The following is a 15,000-nucleotide window of genomic DNA, read 5'->3' on the forward strand; positions in this document are numbered from 1 at the left end:
TAACCCCCCCACCCCACCCCCTTCCATCCTTCTACCCCCCCACCCACCCCATTCCCTGCTCCTCCTACTTACTTACGCATGGTATGTAAGTGGGAAGGAGGGGGGTGGAGGGGGAGAGGGAGAGGAGAGAGAGGGAGAGGAGAGGGAGGGGGAGGAGAAGGGAGAGGAGAGGGGAAGGGAGAGAAAGGGGAGTGGAGGGGAGAGGGAGGGAGATAAGGGGGGGAGGGAGGAGAGAGAGAGGGAGAGGAGAGGGGAAGGGAGAGAATGGGATGTGGAGGGGATAGAAAGGGAGAGGAGAAGGGGAGTGGGGGGAGAGGGAGGGAAAGAAGGGGGAGGGAAAGGATGGGGAGAGGGAGGAGAGAGAGAGGGAGAGGAGAGGGAAGGGAGAGAATGGGGGAGTGGAGAGGATAGAAAGTGAGAGGAGAAGGGAAGGGAGGAGGTTGGGGAGTGGAGGGAGAGGGAGAGAGAGGGGGAAGGAAAGGATGTGGAGTGGAGGGGAGAAGGAGGGAAAGAAGGGGGGAAGGGAGGGGACGAGGAGTGGAGGGAAGAAGAGGGAGAGAATGAGGAGGGAGAGAACGGGGAGTGGAGAAGAGAGAGAGGGAAAGGAGAGATGAGGTAGAGAACGAGGAGTGGAGAAGTAAGAGAGGGAGAGTTGAGGAGAGATAAGAGAACGTGGAAGGAGAAGAGAAAGAGAAGGAGAGGTGAGGAGAGGAGAGGAGAGGAGAGGGAGAGTTGAGGAGAGGAGAGGAGAGGAGAAGAGAAGAGAAGAGAAGAGAAAAGAAGAGAGGAGAGGAAAGGAGAGGAGAAGAGAGGTGAAGGGGGGAGGGGAACGGAGGTAGTTGTTGTTCATGAGCGAGTGAGGCAAGAAGGTCGCCGAAATTCGCTCAGTCGTAAGTTCCGTCGCGACTTGTGAAAACTCCAGATGACTTAAGAAAATCGACATTTTGCGAGGTTGATGATGATGATGATGATTATCATTTTCATTGTGTGTTTTGTGTTCAGGGACCGTCGCAACCTCAAGGCGGGCTAAAGTCGATTCAAAGATTTCCCTACATCACACACACACGTAATCTGATTGTCTGATCCCTAAACACAGAAAACCGATTGATAAATAGATTACAGCTAAATCCTAAGAACATACCCTGAACGACTGATAAATAGATTACAGCTAAATACCCAGAACATACCCTGAACGACTGATAAATAGATTACAGCTAAATACCCAGAACATACCCTGAACGACTGATGAATAGATTATTAGTTATATACCCAGACCACATCCTGAACGCAATGACTAATAATAACCACAATAAAATTTCCTAGTAACGCCATAAAACCGAGTAAAAAATCACCAAATTCTCGCCCGCTTAAGACACACGTTAAATCAAGGTCCCGCCTCCAGGAAAACTTGGGAGATTTCGAAGTCGTCATTTTAGGGTAGTTCCCCGTCGACGACTGAGCACCGCCGAGTCGAGGGAAAGCGGATGTCGTGGCACTAATCTCGAATGCTACGGGGCACTTGTAGTCTCTCTCCTCCCCTGCCTTATTTGCTCTTTTTTTTAAACCTCTCTGGACGGGAAATTACCCTCGTAAACGTTTTGATGGGGTTGTTTTGACGTTTGAGTTGTAGGAGGACGTGTTACTTATATTATTTAAGTGACTTTTAGGGAATTTTAGTGGTATGTTTATTTTTATAAGGAATCAATATTTACTGGACGTTAATTTCTAGGGTTTTTACGGTAGCATAAACGCAAAGACGCAAAGGACATGCTAAATATATTCAGATTCACTTTAAAACGACACCTGGCAACCTCTCTCTCGCGTTTACTACTCACTAAAGGTCAGTCTTTAGGTTCTCTCGTCGTTGCATCACTTAGCGGGAACGCTGTCGTCTTTTTATGCAAATGCAGCATGAGCATCTGTTTTGCATAATATGTCACGTGTGTATATGTATACTGGGATATACAAAATGTATAATCGTGTGAGTATTCTTCCATCATGTAAGAGCGCTGGTTAGGCAACTGCATATCAAAAAATTATAAAGTGTAACGTTTGTTCTGAATAAAGGGCATTGCTTCATAACTTCTCAAAAATTCGACATTACGTGACGAACAGCTGTTTCGGGGAGGCTGTCTGTGAGGGAGATCTTGTCGCCGGGTGCCAGAGGGAGAGCCGACACTGGCACTGGCTCGGGAGGGTGCCAGGTTCCAGCTGGGGTGCCACCGACAATAACCGTCATGGCCCATCGTTGCTGATTGGCACTAACCTCCTTCCTCCCTTTTGGCACACAGCCCTGTTGGCGGCACCGTTACGTCATCCCCCAGGGCGTTGTTTTGGCTCCGCTCACAATAGCGCGAGGAGGCGAGGGAGAGAAAAACAAAAAACCCAAAAACAAAAAACAAAAACAAAAAAACAAGAGACCAGAGAGATAAAGACGACTCGGACGTTGCGTCAGGTTCCCAGCGAGGCGAAGCAGTCTCGAGGAGGAAAGTGTTTCCTTGCAAAGTCGCACAAGACGAGTCTCTCTCTTTCTCTCTCTCTCTCTCTCTCTCTCTCTCTCTCTCTCTCACTCTCTCACTCTCTCACTCTCTCTCTCTCTCTCTCTCTCTCTCTCTCTCTCTCTCTCTCTCTCTCACTCTCACTCTCACTCTCTCTCTCTCTCTCTCTCTCTCTCACGCTTTGCTGCCTTACGGTCGAAGGGGCTCGGACTAATACTCATGAGTCATCCTTCACTCAACCGGGATTCCCTTCGTTTCATACTCGTTGCATGAGTCCGTTGTTATGGGTTCAATGGGTGGCACACGACTGACTCACTTTAATGACCGTAAGTGCTGTGGAAATCCTGCTGTGCATTTATATGTGTACACACTTACTCCTTAACGCACGAATCCTACACATGTACGTTAGGCTGAAATAGATAGCGGGGTGTATGTATGTATTTGTGTGACTTGTATTGTGGGGAGATATAAACATATACGGTATATTGTTTAAGGTTTATATACACATGTGGAACGAATCCTACACATGTAGTTCATGTACGTTAGGCTGAAATAGATAGCGGGGTGTGTGTATGTATTTGTGTGACTTGTATGGTAGGGAGATATAAACATATACGGTATATCGTTTATGGTTTATATACACATGTGGAAGTACGCGTTATATCTCCTTCCTGTAAGTAAATATGAGCGCAATCTTAGAAGAATGCAAGATCAGGATTTGACTCAAGTTGCAACCCAAGAATCGCACAAGTCAACCGCAAAAGGATTTTTTTTTTCGAGGAAGAAATCAAATTATTCAATGAAGCTCAAACCGCATAGGTCATGTACGAGTAATAATTCGTACTCGATAAATCTTATAATACTCCATCAATGAAATATAAAAAGATTTTTCAGATTCTATTCGCATTTCAAGGAATGATTAATAATCGTTTTTTTTCTGGTGATCTTACGTGTCTTTTTTTTTTTTTTTTTTTTTTTTTTTTTTTTTTTTTTTTTTTTTTTTGCATCCAAAATATGGCGTCGCAAATCTGCCAAGCACTTCGATTTCGCGTGGATTACGAATCAAGGTCTCTGCATTTTGTACGAACACCCGAAAAGCTCCGAGTCACGTGTCATAAATCCATAAAATCGAAACCGTCATTTCTCGCCGTCAAAATAACGAAGTCTGTATCAAATATGTAACAATCACAGCACCATTTCCCTGTGATAAATGGAGCAACATGATGAATTCTTTCACTCGATTGAAAATAATCAAAATGACTTCTTATCGCTCATGAATTTAAATGCCCGGAAGGAAATAGAGAGTGATGGCTTTAGAGACGATTTTACTACGTGTTCAGATGCTATATGAGACACGTGACTTTTCCTACGACGGGAGTGTGCGTGAAGGAATGCTAACTGGGTCAGAGCTAAGACCGATAGCTGGACGTGCAATAAATTAATGTGATTTTGGATGTGATAGATGGGAGGTGTAATGTGTTCTGGAGATAGATAGATATGGAGACTGGCGAGACGACTATGCAGACAGATAGAGAGTGGACACACACACACACACATACATACACACACACACACACACACACAAACACACCGACACACAGTGAGAGAGAGAGAGAGAGAGAGAGAGAGAGAGAGAGAGAGAGAGAGAGAGAGAGAGAGAGAGAGAGAGAGAGAGAGAGAGAGAGAGAGAGAGAGAGAAAGAAAGAGACAGAAAGAAAGCGAGAGAGAAAGAAAGACAGAGAAAGAGAGTGAGAGAGATAGACAGAGACAGAGACAGACAGACAGACAAAGACACAGAAAGAGAGCAAGAGTGAGACGGACCACTCTCCCATTCACACCTCGAAAATCACGCACAGACACATGACTGTCGAATTCAAGCAGTCCCCAAAACCTGGTGGAGGCCAAGAGAGCAGAACTCCTATAAATAAAAGACACCGATCTGTCATTGTCCCTGAACGAGCCTGAAACCTTGCGGGGACAATCCTTGGGACAAAAGCCTTTAAATGCGGTTTGTTTTGTTCTTTTAAAAATGCTTCTACGTGTGCTCGTTATCTTACATATTAGCATATTCATTTTCGTTAAAGACCTGTGTTGGTGATATCGAATTGTTTATAAGAATCTTTCCTGCACCTGCTCTTATTCTTATCTTTATCTAAAAAATAATTATTTTGTTCCTCCTTGTTCTTGTTTTCGTTCTTGTAAAGAAAATTACAGTCGCGAGATAATACGGAATGATGGTCAAGAAAGAAATATCTGTTCAATTTTCAACAGAAAACTTACATTACGTTTGTGAAGTCTACAAAGCTATGCAACAAAACAACCAATCAAGTAAACAAAGAAAAATCAAGAGACATACAAAAAAAAGGTTAGTTCCATCTCTGTCATCAATATATTTACTCAGATAAAAAAAAAAAAAAAAAAAACAGGATACGAGATTCACCACACGTAATGCAATTTTTTTTTTTTTTTTTTTTGGGGGGGGGAATTCTCCATTTTGAGGAAAACAAAGAGGTAGAAAAAGAGGGGCGGGGCTAAGGGACGGGGTGGGGGGAGGGGGTAGCAAGGCGTTCCCCGGAAACGGTCATGGTTTGGTTGGGAACAAGTGAAGCCGCTCAGGAGAACCATTACCATGCACTGTGCAAGTAACAGAACGGAAAATAAACTTCGTGGGCCTTTTCCCTTTCTGTATACATAAACACGCAGACTAATCCTATAAATAAAAGACTAATATACATAAGGAAGGCTCTATGTACACAATATATGTAATTATATACGGATAAATACGTTTTTTCATGTGCATATGAAGCTTTAGTATTATTTCTCTAACGTTAATATCACGTTTCATTAGGTGGAACTATTGTCTCGAAGACCATAATAATCTAGTAATTCAGTAAAATGTCTTTAGTATTAAAATATCTATCCTTAATTAAATACTATAAATCAAATTCTTAAACTACCGATTCAATCCATTACAGAGAAGGAACTGGGAAAAAAAGAAAAAGAAAAATGTGCCATAAAAGTGACAATATCCCCTCAGTAACGAACAGGACTTATTACACTGTCTCCGCACATTGCCGAGATCCTGCGCTGACGAAGCTTACCTTGGTGGGAAACGCGTGGAGGTCGTGGGGGGGGGGGGGAGTCCTTCCTCAAATACAGGTCCGAATCCTGGAAGTCCTTGCGCTCTTGCTACACTGACTCAACCAGCTGATCGACGGCGAGCGACTAAAGTTCTTTGCTACACTGACTCAACCAGCTGATCGACGGCGAGCGACTAAAGTTCTTTGCTACACTGACTCAACCAGCTGATCGACTAACGTTCTTTGCTACACTGACTCAACCAGCTGATCGACCAACGTTCTTTGCTACACTGACTCGACCAGCTGATCGACTAACGTTCTTTGCTACACTGACTCGACCAGCTGATCGACGTCAAGCGACTAAAGTTCTTTGGCAGTGTTTTAATAGTGAAGTTAATTGAGATCGTTGGATTTGGTACTGTTTCTTCTTCTAATTATATATTCCAGATGAATGCAGACTAGTATTCTGATGAGCTCTTGTTGAGAATGCTCTTAATTCTGAGTCTAAATCAATCCACGACGACAAGAGCGCATCGCCACCGTTTCCAAAAAGGTAAACAAAGCCCCGAACAGCTTCGTCTTCGGTGCTTCGGTGCTTCGAGTCAACGATCAACCTAAAAGCACGAACGGATAGTGTTGTTGTTGGCGAGGCAGCTGCTGCGAGACTGTCCCATTGTGGATTCGAGACTTTCCGGGTCAGCCACGCGCCTCCTTTTGGGGGGAATCCCGGGCTCGGAGTCTGCAGCGCCCACCTGGTAACGCCCACTGAGGGGCATAGGAGGGGGGGAGGGGCGAACACGACGGCCGGAGGGGGGGGGGCGAACACGACGGCCGGAGGAGGGGGTGGGGTGGGGTGGGGGTGAGCTCAGGTTTCTTCGAGACTGAGATTATATTCTAAATATCAGACTTTCTGTTCATTTTATTGTTTTATACGATGGGTGCTAATGCTGCAAATAATATCAAGACATTGATAAAGGCTAATACGTTGTCATTACTATTGTTTTTTCTTTTTCTGTATTTTGGATACTCTGGTAATCATCATTATTATCATTACCGTTATTAACCTGCTGCTTACACCTTCTTCTAAGCCCTCCTTTTCTCCTTTCTTTTCTACCATCTAGTCTTCGTCACTATCATTAATATCATATACTAGTAATATTATGTAATGAAAAGTACACCAAATTACCACGGTTATTAGACCATCCTTTCAAAAGCACACAAAAAAGTCCCCGAACTTCAATATAATATAACTTCAATATAATATAACCAATGTAATATAACTTCAATATAATATAACCAATGTAATATAACTTCAATATAATATAACCAATATAATATAACTTCAATATAATATAACCAATATAATATAACTTCAATATAATATAACTTCAATATAATATAACCAATGTAATATAACTTCAATATAATATAACCAATATAATATAACCAATATAATATAACTTCAATATAATATAACTTCAATATAATATAACTTCAATATATAATAAATAAGAAAACAATATGCCACCAAACTCTACTGAAAGTGACGATTCTTCGGTTCCGAGTCAAATAAAACGAGTTCATTATCCGAATTAAAAGTTAACCACAAATCCACTATTTAACAACACCCAATCCCCGTTTTCTATAATGTTGAAAGTCTTGTGGTTAATTTACCGAAGCGCGATTGAGAAATAGGAAAGAAATGGAGAGGTATGATAGGTAAATGTTTAGGAAAAAAAATGGAGGCAGGAGTAGAAAGGTAAGACAGGTAAGGACTACCGTTACTGCATAATAATAATGACAGTAGTGTTGGTGAGAGTGATGGTGGTGATGATGATGGTGATGATGATGATGATGATGATGGTGGTGGTGGTGGTGGTGGTGGTGATGATGATGATGATGATGACGGTGATGATGATGATGACGGTGATGATGATGATGATGATGATAATGATAATGACAATGATAATGATGATGATGGTGATGACGGTGATGATGATATTGATAATAATAATGATACTACTACTACTACTAATAATAATAACATCGCAATGGTAACGATAATAATAATGATACTAATGACAGTGACAATGACAGTAATTATAATGAAAAAGAAAAGCGTGATAAGCCAAACAGTTAGCTTTCTGTACGCATCTTTTTTTTTATTTTACAAACTTTTATTAACCTTTTTTTCCCCACAAACACGAATATATTCCACTCTGGCGCACACGATCACCGAGAGACGAGCAATAGTGGGACTTTAATGGCAACCACAACTGGCACGCTAAAATCACCCTTCGGTCTCTATCTTCGATCGCTATAGTCCCTGTATATAAGTATTTTTTTGTCTATTTCCCATTGTCCTTTTTTCCGTTTCTCTATACCCTATTTTTCTCTATCTCCTCTTCCTTCTTCCGTATTTCGTCCATCCACACTTGGGTCTGTTCTTTCCTTAATTTTCACTCTTTTCCATTTTACCTTCTCTTTGCCCCTTTCCCCCTCTCGCCCCTTCTCTCTCTCTCTCTTCTCCTCTCCCCCTCTCTCGCTCTCTCCACGTCCTCACCCTCCCTCTCCCTCCCCTCCCCTCCCCTTCCCTCCCCTCTCACTCCCTCTCACCCTCTCCCTCTCTCCCTCCCTCTCACTCATCTTCCTCCCTCCCCTCTCCCTCCCCTCCCCCATCCCTCCCTCTCCCCTCCCCTCCCTCTCCCTCCCCCTCACTCTTCCCCTCCCCTCTCCCTCTCCTTCCCTCCCTCCCCTCCCCTCCCCTCCCTTCCCTCACACGCACTCGAACGTTACCCCAATATTCCCGGGGAACTCCCAACAGCCCGCAGAAGAAGGGCGCCGCTATGTGAGCCGGTATGGGGCGGCTTCCTTTCTCTCTCTCTCTCTTCTCTCTTTCTCTGTCTCTTTCTTTCTTTCTCTCTCTCTTTTTTTTCTCTTCTCTCTTTCTTTCTTTCTCTCTCTCTCTTTCTTTCTTCTTCTTCTTCTACTTCTTCTTCTCTCTTTCTTTCTTTATTTCTCTCTCTCTCTCTCCTTTCTTTCTTCTCTTTTCTCTCTCTTTCTTTCTTTCTCTCTCTCTCTCTTCTCTCTTTCTTTCTCTCTTTCTCTCTCTTCCTTTCTTTCTCTCTCTCTCTTTCTTTCCTTCTTTCTTTCTCTCTCCTCTCTTCCTCTCTTTCTTTCTTTCTTTCTCTCTCTCTTTCTTTCTTTCTCTCTCTTATGAATAATCGGTTTGCCTGTGTTTACGGGTTTCTCTAATAGGGATTTGCAAGTCATTATTATTATAATTGCTATTATTATCATTGTTGATGTTCTTGTTTTCTGTTATTTTGTTCTTATTCGTCTTTTTTCTTCTTAATATTATCATCGTTATTATTTTCATTATTATGATTATCACTAATATGATCTATGATAATATCATTGTTATTATCATTACTATCATCATAGTTATGAATCATCACTAGAATTAGTTTTAATACCAATATTATCATTGTTATTATCATTCTTATTCTTCTCATCCTCAGCATTAATATAATTATTACCAACAATAGTAGAAGTGATAAAAAAAATAATAATAACAATATTATTTTTTTTTTGAGCAAGGCAATCACTTGACAGGTACCTAATATTTAATGACAAGTTGACACCTTCAACGTCACGAGACTTTTTCTCCTCAATAAAACCGAGAGAGAGATAAAAAGGAAGAAAATAACATAGTAACAACACCATTTATCGTTATCATTCTCGTTATTATTTGAAAATCTTGAAGAGTCCACTTAAGCGAACAGGTTTTTTGGGCCTTTCCCGTGACAGTGTGAAGTCATCACGGAGGTTGGGGGAGAAAGTCACGATGAAGGAACAAAGGAGGAGGTAGAGGAGGGGAAGGGAGGAAGGAGGGGAAGGAGGAGGGAGAAAGAAAGAGAGATGGAGAAGGAGAGATAGGAGGGTGAGAGAGAGAGAGACGGAGGGAAAGAGAGGGTGTAGAGCTAGAGAGAGGAAGATGTAAAAAGATAGATAGGTAGATATATAAGTGGAGAGAGAGAGAGAGAGAGAGAGAGAGAGAGAGAGAGAGAGAGAGAGAGAGAGAGAGAGAGAGAGAGAGAGAGAGAGAGAGAGAGAGAGAGAGAGAGAGAATGAGAGAAAGAAAGAAAAAATAAAACCCAAAACAAAACATACTAGATACCTAACTAACCAAAAAAACAGAGAAAGGAACAATACAAAAAAGAAAACCAGAAAAAAAGAAGAGACCAAGAAAGAGAGAGCAAGAGAGAGAGAGAGAGCAACCCGACAAGCCGACCCGAAGGCGAGGCAGAAAAAGCGAGCGACGGCCGCCCACTGCCCACCCTGCCCTCCACGCCCACCGACGGGGATCTCCCAGTCATCGCCGCTGACGACTTTAGGAACATCGCAGCTTCTTCGACGTCACGCTCGTCTCCTTTCCTTAAACGATACTTTCTGGGGTTTCACTGGGTTTCGTCGGAGTCCGTCGCGACCCCAAAAAAGACGCTGGGTCTCGTCTTCTCTTCCCGCTGACCGATACTTTTTGGGATTTCGCTGTTTTCCGTCAGATCTCAATTGCGATCTAAAACCCCCTATTAAATCTGCGACAAAATCGATTAGAAGGATTGAATACAACTCTTTAATAACTCGAATGCGGTAATATAACGTAGAATGGTCACTTGACGGTGTGTTTTCACTTACCGAAAGTTATTTTTTTCTTTCTCTACTTCGCGTGTACAGGTCAAGGTGGTAGCTATGGCCAGAGGTCCTCCTGTCATCCCTTCCCATTTAGCTTTCACTCCACTCTTTGCTATGGGGAACGGAGGGGGGGGGAGGGGACGGGGGTAAGGTAGGGAGAGGGGGATGGAGAGGTGGAGAGAGAAGGGGAACGAGGAAGGAGAGGGGGACGGGGGTAAGGGAGAGGGGCTGGGGGTAGGGGAGATAGGGGGAACGGGGAAGTAGAAGGGAGAGGGGGGGATGGGAGTGGGGACGGGGAAGGAGAGGGGGAATATGGAGTGGGACGGGGAAGGAGAGAATGAACTGGGAGGGAGAAGCGGAACAGGGAAGGAGAGAGGGAACTGGGAGGGAGAGGAGGATAGCGGAGGGAGAGGGGGAACAGGGAAGGAGAGGGGGAAAGGGGAAAGGAGAGGGGGAACAGGGAGGGAGAGGGGGGAACGGAGTAGTATGGATGGGGAGAAGGGGAAGGGGTAGAGGCGAGAGGGAGGGAAAGAGGGAGGAAGTGGGGGAACGGGAAGGGAGAAGGGAAGGAGGGAGAGAGGGAGTCAGAGCCAAAGTGCCATTAATCAGGATCGTGCATGAGTGCCAGATAAGGACCCCTTCTATAAGGTTCTGATGGGCATTCAGTTAAGACCTTATCCCTTATAAGAACCGTAAAGTACAGGCTGCTGCTACTTCTACAACGTCACTTTCAGACAGTGTACCTAGCTATTTTTTATTACTTTATTCTAGCAGGGGGTAAGAGAGAGAAAGAGAAAGAGGATAAATAGATAGGTAGATAGATAGATTTATTGACAGACAGATAGATAAAGAGAGAAAGCGAGAGAGAGAGAGAGAGAGAGAGAGAGAGAGAGATGAGAGATGGAGAGAGAGAGAGAGAGAGAGAGAGAGAGAGAGAGAGAGAGAGAGAGAGAGAGAGAGAGAGAGAGAGACAGAAGACAGAAAAGAAAGAGAAAAGAGACAGATAATCAGGCAGACGGAAGCAGAAACAGAGAAAGAAAGATACGAAATACAGAGAGAGAGAGAGAGAGAGAGAGAGAGAGAGAGAGAGAGAGAGAGAGAGAGAGAGAGAGAGAGAGAGAGAGAGAGAGAGAGAGAGAGAGAGAGAGAGAGAGCAGAAAAGAGGAGACAGGAGATAGAAAAAAGAAGAGAAAGCAGACACAGAGAGAGAAAGGCAATAAATAGAGAAAGATAGAGAGAGAGAGAGAGAGAGAGAGAGAGAGAGAGAGAGAGAGAGAGAGAGAGAGAGAGAGAGAGAGAGAGAGAGAGTAGCAAATGGCACTGTAACCCCCCCTTGACACACCTTATATGAGGAATGTCGCCTCTTATGTGAGTCAGCCCCGCCCCCTCCTGTTCAGACAGCTGGGAAACAGAAAAAAACAGCTGACCTTCCTCCTTTCCCTTAACCTTTCGTCATATCCTTTCCCAACGATGATATTGAACATTTTTCTTTATTCTTTCACTCTTACTAAAGATGATATCTTAGGCAGTTTTTCTTTTTTTCTTTCTTCTCTTAGATTTTCTTCCCTTTTACTTTTCCAATCCTTGTGTTCTTATCTTTTATTCTTTCTTATCTCGTTTCTGTCTGAGGTCACCGGCTATGACGTCACTACTCGTATCCTATGACGTCATCAGGGTAGTGAAGGATCGCTGAGTTATGTAACTACTTGTTTACCTTTTTTTCTGGATTTTCATTTTTAGAAATATTTGTTTACATTTCTTTCTTTCTAATAAACCAAATAAGGCGTTTTTTCTTTGCATTTTGTGTTTAAAATATTTGTTTACATTTCTTTCTTTCTAATAAACCAAATACGGCGTTTTTTTCTTTGTATTTTGTGTTTAAAATATTTGTTTACATTTCTTTCTTTCCAATAAACCAAATACGGCGTTTTTTTCTTTATATATATATATATATATATATATATATATATATATATATATATATATATATATATATATATATATATATATATATATATATTCGGTGTTATTACTGAATGTCAAAAGTACTTGAGAAATTTCTTGTTATATTCTTGGAAGAATGAGGAAAAAACTTGTCACATTCCTAGCAGACGAGAGTGCCACGGAGCCTGTACTTTAATCAATTAATCTTCAAAAAACACATAAACTGATAAAATTGACCCCCTTCCCCCCCACCCAAAAAAAAAAAAGAAAAAAAAATAAAGCAGGTGAATTATAAGTAACAATTAATCTTTGCATTTAAGGAAATAAAAATCTTTCGCAACCTTCCACCTCTCAAAAAAGAAAAGAAGAAGAAAAAAAAAAAAAAACAACACGAATTAATTCAAACGAATCAAAAATAACGAACAAACACGCAAATTTCTACAAAAAACAACAACAAAAAAATACAACTCTACTTTTCCTCATCGGAGTCCCTTTCGTCTTATACATATTTTCACCATTTTTTCTTTTACATTTGATTCCGAAGCGCCCTCCCCCTCCCCTCACCCCCACCGTGGCCTCCCCCCCCCCTCCCCCAGCGACCGCCGATCAGCTGAGTGAAAGTTACGACCCGCCGGACTACGGAACGGCGTCGACGGAGAGAGGAGAGAGAGAACGGGCGGCGACTTACGACTTACGACTGCGGCGGCGGTGGCGGTGACCTAGCCTGGCCTGATCCCGCCCTTTCTAGATTCCTGGGCGGGATTGGGTGCCGCGGACTGGTTTGGGAAGCACTCTATCATCTTTTCTCTCGCTCGGTGTGTGGGCGGGAGGGGAGGGGAGGGGAGGGATGGTGAGATGTAGACGTGTGTGTGTATCGCTGTCTGTCTGTCTATCTGTCTGTCTGTGTATATCTGTGTGTGAGTAGTTGTGTGTAGTTGTGTGTAATTGTGTGTAGTTGTGTGTAGTGTGTGTGTAATTGTGTGTAGTTGTATGTGTTTGTGTGTGTGTGTGAGCGTGTGTGTGTGTGAGCGTATGTGTGTGTGAGCGTGTCTGTGTGTGTGTGTGCGTATATATATGTATATATATATATATATATCTATGCAAACATATGTATGTATATATATTCTTTCCATTTCTCTTTCTTTCCCTTCCAGCATCCTCATGACCCAAAGCAGTTATCAGCTGATCCCACTCACTCTATTCCACTGCAGGGAAACGGCGCTTACAGGCGGTTCCACATCAATACCGGTTCCATATCTGTGCAGACTTTCCGAGCAAGAATTACGCTTAACGTGACGCGTCGAAAGAAAAATAAACTTATCGGGATAGGATGAAAAATGTATTGAGAAAGAAAACATATTTATGTATAGTATGTGCAGTATATATACGTATATATATATATATATATATATATATATATATATATATATATATATATATATATATATATATATATATTCATATCTATCTAAACTAAATATCATATATATCATATTTATCATATATATCATATATATAATATATATCATATATGAACATATATAAACATATATATCATATCTAAATCTAAACTTATAGGGATAGGATGAAAAATGTATTGAGAAAGAAAACATATTTATGTATAGTATGTGTAGTATATATATACGTATATATATATATATATATATATATATATATATATATATATATATATATATATACGTATATATATATATTCATGTATATCTATCCATCTTTCGTGAGTGCGCGTGTACTTCTTCCCTCCCACATACACCCCCTTCCCCCCCGGCGCGTCACTGCCTTCGAGCGAGTCACGCCGTAGAGAGCTCGTGTCATGACCTGCGTCCTCAGCTGTGAAATAAGGGTCATCACCGCTTTAATAACCCTTTTTTTTCGTTACGGAATCCCGATCGCTAATTATCTGTCTGAGTATGACGAGGCATGGCGGGCCGCGTATGTGCGTATGAATTAGCATATGCAACGGAGAGTATGCTCTTGTATATTGCGTGTGTGTGTGTGTGTGTGTGTGTGTGTGTGTGTGTGTGTGTGTGTGTGTGTGTGTGTGTGTGTGTGTGTGTGTGTGTGTGTGTGTGTGTGTGTGTGTGTGTGTGTGTGTGTGTGTGTAGGTATGTGGTTCCATGTGTTAATGGATTATGTGTAAATTGCAGCGGGGAGAGTCGGTCACGGTTCAGCTTTTAATTCCCCGCAGAAGATTTAATTGATATCACATTTTACGACCGGGACTAATATGTTTAATGACTGCTCGGTATCAGGTCAGTAATTATCATTAACCGAGAACCAACCATTCATTCATTTCTTTCGCCGTTGAGGTGATCTATTAGAAGTGAGCAGAGTCATTTCTTTAGCTTTTTTTGAGAATAGAAGTTATATTAGAAATTGACAATGTAGCTTTTGAGATTTGGTAGATTTGAAATAGACAATGACACGTACTTAACTTTTGCTAATGGATAATGGACTAGAAATGAACATAATTCTCGGGTTTTATAATTAAAGATCATTTGTATTTAATAACTTTTGGAAATAGTTTATGATATCATCTAATTTCCCTCCTGCAAATAGACAGGTGAAATGTGTGATATAACTATACAGTAAACATGATATCAGGGAAATAGGTAAGGAGATAGGTAGGTAAGTAGATAGATAGATGGGATATAATGGATAAATAGATAGGTAAAGAGAGAGAGAGAGGGAGAGAGGGAGAGAGAGAGAGAGAGAGAGGAGAGAGAGAGAGAGAGAGAGAGAGAGAGAGAGAGAGAGAGAGA

General features: G+C 42.0%; 1 protein-coding gene across 3 annotated transcripts in view; it reads right to left on the reverse strand.

Moving 5' to 3' along the window:
• LOC113814477 (dual oxidase maturation factor 1) overlaps positions 1 to 15,000 on the reverse strand; it is a 71,237-nt gene that overhangs the window by 34,393 nt on the left and 21,844 nt on the right. Inside the window, exon 1 of one of the 3 annotated variants that reach the window (XM_027366508.2) lies at positions 5,600 to 5,790. The exons of the other annotated variants lie outside the window; for them this stretch is intronic. The gene's annotated coding sequence lies outside the window, so the exon portion shown is untranslated. Of the gene's footprint in view, positions 1 to 5,599; positions 5,791 to 15,000 lie in introns of those variants that run through there. 3 annotated transcript variants of the gene reach the window in all.

This window comes from Penaeus vannamei, chromosome 14 (genome assembly GCF_042767895.1).
Source record: "Penaeus vannamei isolate JL-2024 chromosome 14, ASM4276789v1, whole genome shotgun sequence".
In the NCBI taxonomy this organism is placed as follows: Eukaryota; Metazoa; Arthropoda; class Malacostraca; order Decapoda; family Penaeidae; genus Penaeus; species Penaeus vannamei.